The following is a 7,656-nucleotide window of genomic DNA, read 5'->3' as shown; positions in this document are numbered from 1 at the left end:
TTCCTTTCGTGCCTTTTCTTTTCTTTAATTCGAGCGGGAACGTAACAAAGTTTGCTGGGACTGAACTTTTGATTTGCTTTCGAGGTGTATATGTATATAGTTCTGTTTTTATTTTGGCAGTTCATTGACCAGCAGACAAAAGAAAGACACGACCAAAAGACAAAGCCAGCCCCTAACCAAGTATGGCAGTCTAACCAAATGAACTTTAACACAAAAGCCTCGGTTTCAAGATGGAGTTAGAAGCTACAATCCAAAGCCAAAATTACTCAACTGCTTAGAAGCGGCAAGCGAGATGGCAGCAGTGTTAAAAGGAGACAGAGAACGCGACTCAGTCGGTCATACTTTCAAATTGCAATAAAGACCGGGAAGAAAAAAATCTGCAATCGCTGACTGCAGTCAGAAGAAATAAAATGCAAAGAGGAAAGACAGAAAGAAAGCCTTTCTTTTTGCAATGGAAAAACTGGTTGGCTGCTGTAAAAGACAGAGACGGAGAGAGAGTGAGCCAAAGAGAGATGGTTGTGGAAGAGACACGGAGATTGGCAACGAAAGTATCTGGGCAAAAAAGAATTCTTCTACTTAGATTTTTGCGGAAATGTTCCCTCTCTCTTTCCATTCCATCTCTCCATCTCAGTCGTCGCTGCAGTTCAACCGAGTGCGTTGAACTTGGGTTCTCCACACACACACACAAACACACACGTACCCACTCACTTACACACAGGCACAGAAGTGGAGTAGCAAAAGAGATGACAAATAATTAAATGGCAGAATGCTCCTCTACAGCAGGTTTCATTAAAGATTTCGGCTAACTGATAAGGCGGCGAGATCATCAAAATGCTATTACGATTGCAGCCAATGCATCCGATGATGATTGTGGATAATGCACCACGCTCTTAGAATTGTAATGCGTTTCGTTTGCCTCTCTCTCCCCGTCCCTTTCCCGCAGTCTTTCTTCTGCGACGGCAGGTTGAACTCGATGTCTTAGAGGATAAGAGCTGGCAAGCATTCTTCGTGGCTTGCACATTCCTCGGATGACTGTTTCGAACTAGAACAAAACTGTGCTGAAATTATAGTGAGATAATCTATGGAGTCCAATGGAAAGTCGGAATACTAAGCGAATGCCATAAGTTGAGACAATTGTGGGTCTTGGGGAGCTATGATAATTGTTTCTTCATTGGAGGGATCTCCGGCGGCTGCCTTTTATGTTTTTATTACTATAAGATTAGATATTTGTCGAGTAATAGTATGCCATCCATAATAATAGCTATTTAGCCGATTTAGGATTCCATATCCCGAAGTCCTTTACCTTTAAGGTATGTGATCTTAAATCATAACACACATCATTTAATATACTTACGCACTCCAAACAGCAAAAAACATAACCATAACAGAATAGTTTTGGCCCATTTAACTGGGGAAATTCCCCCACTCATCGGAAGAATTCCCCAGAATGTTTACGAAATCTATCAAGTTTTCTGCTGGACGGCCTGCAGTTCACTCACATTTGGCCCTAATCAAAACGGAACAAAACAAATGAGTCAGAGATCTTGTTTACATAGATGTTGTTATGGTGGTTACAGTTCTTAATGCCATGGTCAGAATTAACATGTCGAGCGACAAAGAAGAAGGGGGTTTCTTGTTTGCTGGTTTGTTTTTGTGACTTATTTTTTTCTGCCCAGTACACTTTCGGTTAGTTGGGCTGCAAGTCTGAGTCAAGCCGTTAGCCCAATTCCATATGCGCGATATTCCCCCGATTCCAATTCCGATTCCAATGAAAAGAAACTCTCAAAATGAGTCAGTCGCTGTGTTATCGCAAAAGGCGATGATGAAGTTGCTGATCAGCACAGAAGTCGTTGACTTCATGAGGCCTCCGTTGGTTGTTTACACGCCAAATTATTACAGATGAACAAAAGGCGAAGAACCGCAGCTCCGGCAGCTCTGGCAACTCGCTCGAGAGTTTGGAGTTTTCAAGTCTCCATCAGCAGGTTCAACGACCGTTTTTGTAACACGAACGAAAAGAATGGTTCGAAGAGAACCTTCTTTCTTTCCAACGTTTGCTGTTTGCCGTTGTTGCTGCTGCTGCTGCTGTTGTTGTTGCGAATAAGAACGCGAATATATCGCAAGACAAAGCGTTCGACGATGGCCAACAACTTTCACCAATTTGTTTTGCTTTCGCAGTTCTGGAGACGTCGACAACGACGACAGCAAACGAAAGACTTCGACGACAAACAATTGACAGGCCAACTCAATGAGCCAAGTTGTCAGTCGGCCAATGCGAATGGCATCTCCCACTGAAAGAGTTCTACATGGATTATACATAGGCCAGTGCACGCGAAAAATCTATGTAATAGAAAGCAATATGTTATTGCATTAATTTATAAAATTTATTAGCATGTCAAATAAAACAGCATATTTCTATACAAATTATTATTTTATTACAAATAAGTTGAGATAAATTAAATTAAATTTCTATAAAAATTATTCTTTTATTACAAAAAAGTTGAGCTTAAATATTGGTTTAATATCAACTGATTATTTTTTGTGCTCTAACATGTCTATATATATTTTATTTATTTACACACCCATCCCACTGGTTCTTTGGCTTTGATAACTTTCCCATTAAAAACTAATAAAGGCGCTTGCCACTTCCGTTTGCGTAGCTCTGTGCCTTCATTTGATTAGCAGACAAATAGAACGTCACGTTCTCTTCGGGCCAAGTCAAGATCCACCCCCTTCGATGATATTTTTAACCATGTTGGCTGGCCGTGCTCACTAATCAAATGCCTCGTTCAATGTTCTGGAAGCCTCGTCTTCATGCGTAGCGGTTAGCTTACGGTACTTTTCGTTTTCATTGCACGTCAGCAGCAGCAGCAGCAGAAGAAGAAGAGGCGCAGAAGCAGTGGAGGCAGTGGAAGAAGAAGAAGCAGCAGCAGCAGCAGCAGAGCCGAGAATGTTTAGCCTAGATTCGAGCGCAGGTTCGTTGAACTGGCTGCTGGCTGACGACGACTCTTCTCTGCTGGCTTCGTGTGTTGTGCCTTCGTTCGGCGAGTTCGCGTCTGCGGCTCTTCTTCTTCCTGTCTTCCTGTGCTGCTAGTTCGGCCAAGTTCGTTGCCTAAGTCTTTCGTTTTTGCCTGCAATTTGAGCGGAAAATTAAAGGTAATCGATTGCAAACATCAACTAAATAAATATGTATGTTACAATTTATGGTTATTTATACTTTTGTAAGTTAACAATTTCCAAAATATTTTGAACTCATCTTCAATGGTATTCTTAAGGTATTTAGTAGATTTTACTTATGGAAGACAGCAGATACAAATGTTTATTAGATGCCGCATTTGCTAAGTTCAAGTTCGTCGCCTAAGTCATTTGATTGCAAACGTAATTCAATATTTATTGTTATTTTTATACCTGAATAGAAGTTATAAAGCAAAATTTGACCAAACAACAAACCAGCTGAGAATAGAAAGAAATTTGCGAAAATGCAAGCCGAAGACGCGGCAGTGGGAAATGCAGCATAAAAAATGTTGAAGCAGTCGGCCGCGAATGCAGTTGTACTCGAAGAAAAAGAAGCTGAAGTCCAAGTCAGCAGAATGAAGAAGAAGCAGTTAAAGGCAATGACCGCAAGTAACTTACATTTGAAAAATGTGTGCAAAAAGCACAGCGAAAGGAGACTTGCATACAGATGCACTGCAAAGAAAGAGGGAGAAAGGCGGTGGCAGAAAGAGAGGCAGAGAGACAGATGCAGCAGAATATAACAGTACTCCGCGGTAGCTTCGCGATTCTTTTTGCTGCCCAAAGATGCAAACCGGTCGCCAAGAAGCATTTTCCAAGAAAATTATCGAGGGAAAGGCGCAAAGCGAAAAAAAAAAAACGGCAGTAACAACTTTTAGGCAAACATCGGAAAAGTTTTCGAGCGCCAGAAGTTCTTGGCGAAACATTCACCTAGACGCAGTGATGAAAGCAATCTCCGAAATGCAATTATGAAATACATTACTATTGATGGGCTAATTATAGGTGTACATAAAATTTTAATATTTTTATTTTTATTATGTCGGATTGTTGGGAGAATGTAAAAGGCAGCTCTAAAAGTTCTAGATATATACTATTATATAATCAAATAAAAATCTTCCAAAACTACATTTAATCATTATTGTCTTAACGATTAAGCTAAAATTATTAAGGTATCACGATTTTATATTGTCTGACTTCAATCTAAAAAAATTTCATTAAGATTAACCAAATATTTAATTTAATGACTACTATTTTTTTACCTCTCATCCAATTTTCCAATCAACAACCTTCATTTAGGAGTCTGAATCAAACTGTCCGAAATTTATATATCCCCAATCACAACCCACATATCACTACTATCTCCCGAGTATCGCACATCTTCATCTGCACCAAAATAACCTTCGAAACCACCGCAATTTATGTCAAAAATGCATTTTGTTAACCACAGAAAAAGAACGGCCACAAAAAATTGCAACTAATTGAAAATTGGCAAGCAAAAGATATTTCTTGGCCATAATCACACTCAGTACCACATAATGCAGCTGGGAACGCTTCCCAAAACAGCAAAAGCAGCCAGAGAAAAAAAAAGAAGGAAAAGAGGAAAAACGTTAGGAAGAAAACGTTCTAACCACAAAAACAACGGCAGCAAAATGTTGCACAAAAAGAATTCCCAGTGACCTAATTTTGCAGTCAGATGCAGTTGTTGTACCTATCGGTTGCCATTGTTGCATTTGTTGTTGTTTGCTGTTGGCGTTAGTTGGCCATTGCCTCTCATTGCTGTTGCCATTTTTTTTGCTATTGCTATTTTTCGTTTTTTGTTCTCGGCCCGGAAGTTCTTTGCCCATGCGCATGAGAGGCCGAGGAACTTGCAGCAAGCAAATAACTGAAATTATGCCCACTCTGCCGCAGCCAATTCTACTTTTCCACTTCGACTTTTACGCCAGCCCGCAATAAAATTATAGAGTACAGGAACCGATCGAATCGCAAAAAGCGGGAAGAGGCCAAGTTTCCGTAGAACGTTTTTGGCCATTGGCGCTTTTGGGCAATGCAGAAATTTTCACAGAACGTGAAATTGTTCGAGTTTGAGTTTCCATGGCAGCAAATTTGTATTGCCAGCGGCCAGATATGGAAAATTACCTTTTCCTACACAATGGCAAAAGGAAACGTTATTAGTTCGGCATTGTCATGTGAGTTATTGTCATGTGGCGAAATCTGAGCGCTGAATTATAGATGAAATTCGATTTGGTACCATAGGAACCATAGTACATAAGTTTCAAATCTAACTCATTATGACAAACTAGTTGCCATAAAGTCACAGATTAAAGCTATTTTGATTGTGATATAAAAATTCAAGATACTACACATCTTTTTGGTTTATTTTTTTGGTTTTAATAAAGGATGTGGACCGTTGTGAACAATTTGCACGGCTTATGTTTCAGTAGTGTTCATTTCTATGCGAACCTTTTTCTTTTCTCCCCTTCCCCCGCTCATCTTCCCCTCCGGCTTCCTTTTGGGTTTCCCCTCAATTTTGGAAACCTCGCTGTCGTCTGTCAATTGTTGCCCACTTTGTATGCTGTAACAGGAGCGTAATAAACACTCGCCTAACGGGGCTTTTCTTTATTTTCGCCAGAGAGTGTGCAACTGCAGTTGCCACAAAGCAAAGGCAAGCTGCAACAACGAGAAAAGCCAGAACGAATGGCTGGAAAAGCCAGAGAACCGATCGCTAAGTGAAATGCAGCAGCGAAGTGCATTATAACCGTACATTTTGCACACACACACACACACACATACCCACTTGCATGAGAGCTATGCAATTTTCCACTTTTTGCTTTTAACGCGGCTAGAATACGGATTCTATTTGCCTTGAGCTGCGACACGGAAAACGAAGTTTACTTTGGTGATTACATTTTTTTGAATTATTTTATTTGGCTATAGCTCTAAGATATACGTGAAAATATTCAATATTCATGATAGCTTAAAGGTATCTCCCTTAACTTCTTATTTCAATTCTGACATTCTATTCTATTTAAAAACTTGATTTTTAGGAAATTTATGCAGATTCTGAAACCTTTGGTTTTTTATTATTGAATTAGTTACTTTAATGATACTTTATAAATGAAGCTATGAGATATGTATTGGTATATTGCAGATACCAAAAACGTTAGAAATGTAAAAAACATTTTTTCTGAATTTCTAGCAGCAACTGCTTTTGCTTGCTCTTTGCGTTAGAAGTTTGCCATAAAGTTTAGCGAATTTGATTTTGGACTGCAAGAGAAAGCAGTTTTTTTTGCTTGTTTCTTTCTGCAACGACTGCAACTGCAACTGCAACACCAATACCAATGCCAATAGACCGACGGTTTTTGCGCTGCGCATGCGCAACTCTGTTAGAATGCAATTTTCTGTTTCGCTTCTCTTTCTCCTCCTGTCTCAATGTGTGTGTGTGTGCGAGTGTCTGTGTTTGAACTTTGAAAAGTGGGTGAATGTACAGTAATGTTTGCTGCATGCTCAATTGCAATGCTGCAAGCAAGAACAGCAACAAAACGTGGCAAATTCGTGATGTTCTGTCAGGGCCAAAAGCGGCTAGGGAAAAAGCCAAAGGTACAGGGCCAAAGAAGGAAATGATTTAGGGCCGCAGGAAAAAGCATTCTCCCAAGCAGATAGATAATCGCCATGGCTAAATGTAAGTTTGAATATGAAAAGTTTTATTCTATACCATCAGCATTTTGATTTGAGGTGCCAGCTCTTCGCAAAGATAATTGTTGTACAATTAACTTTAAAGATTGCCCAACGAGAATGGTTATTTTCATAGACCATTGATTCTTTGTATAAGTAAAAACCTTTGTAAGCGATTTCTTTTTGTTAATTTAGTTGACAAAGTTATAGGTTCGCTAATATATTGTTCTACATAACATATATGTATAATTCCCCCGCTTAATTTTGTTTATGATGGCCCGCTGTTGCGTTTGTCTTCGAACGGGTGTTGAAGGCCACGTTAATCTTGAACTGTTTTATAAATTGGCACACTTATGCAAAGTCAACGACTCATCGCCGCTGCTTTCCTCTCTCTCTCTCTCTAGCTCTCCTGCTCTCCTACTCCTCCTTCAGCATTTCATCGCTGCTTCCTCTGTCCGCAAAACAGTTAGCTTACTTCGTCCAGCTTCGTGTGAAGAGCCGAAAGCTGAAAGCTGAAAGCCGAGCTCAGACTCTGTGTGTGCGTGCGTGTGTGTGTGTGTTGCGTTGCATAACTTTCATGCCAACGCGCAGGCAGCATTAAAACGGAGCGCCACGAAAGTTCATTCGCCTCGTGCACTCCATTCGCGCCGTCTCTTTCTCCCCCACCCACTCTCTCGGCCGTCTGGCTCTCTGTTAACTGATTCTCGGCCTCTTGGAGGCCAACGCACAGTCGCGGTCAAGATAATAGTAGCAAATCTAATAACAGCAACTGGAAAATTCACAGATTTTGAATTTTTCGTAGCCATTACTGACAGCGAACATCTAAGACACCAATTTCTACTACTCTATTTATATGATGTTTATATTTATGGGCTTGACTGTCCTTAGACTGCTTTGCTCTTTTTACTGAGCTGGGCTTTCGTTTCAGTTTTGTTGGCATTGTTGTATTTGCCATTGGCGCGCAGCTTGAAAAAG

Source organism: Drosophila yakuba, chromosome 3L (assembly GCF_016746365.2).
Source record: "Drosophila yakuba strain Tai18E2 chromosome 3L, Prin_Dyak_Tai18E2_2.1, whole genome shotgun sequence".
Taxonomy (NCBI): Eukaryota; Metazoa; Arthropoda; class Insecta; order Diptera; family Drosophilidae; genus Drosophila; species Drosophila yakuba.
Note: the sequence above shows the minus strand (reverse complement) of the source record.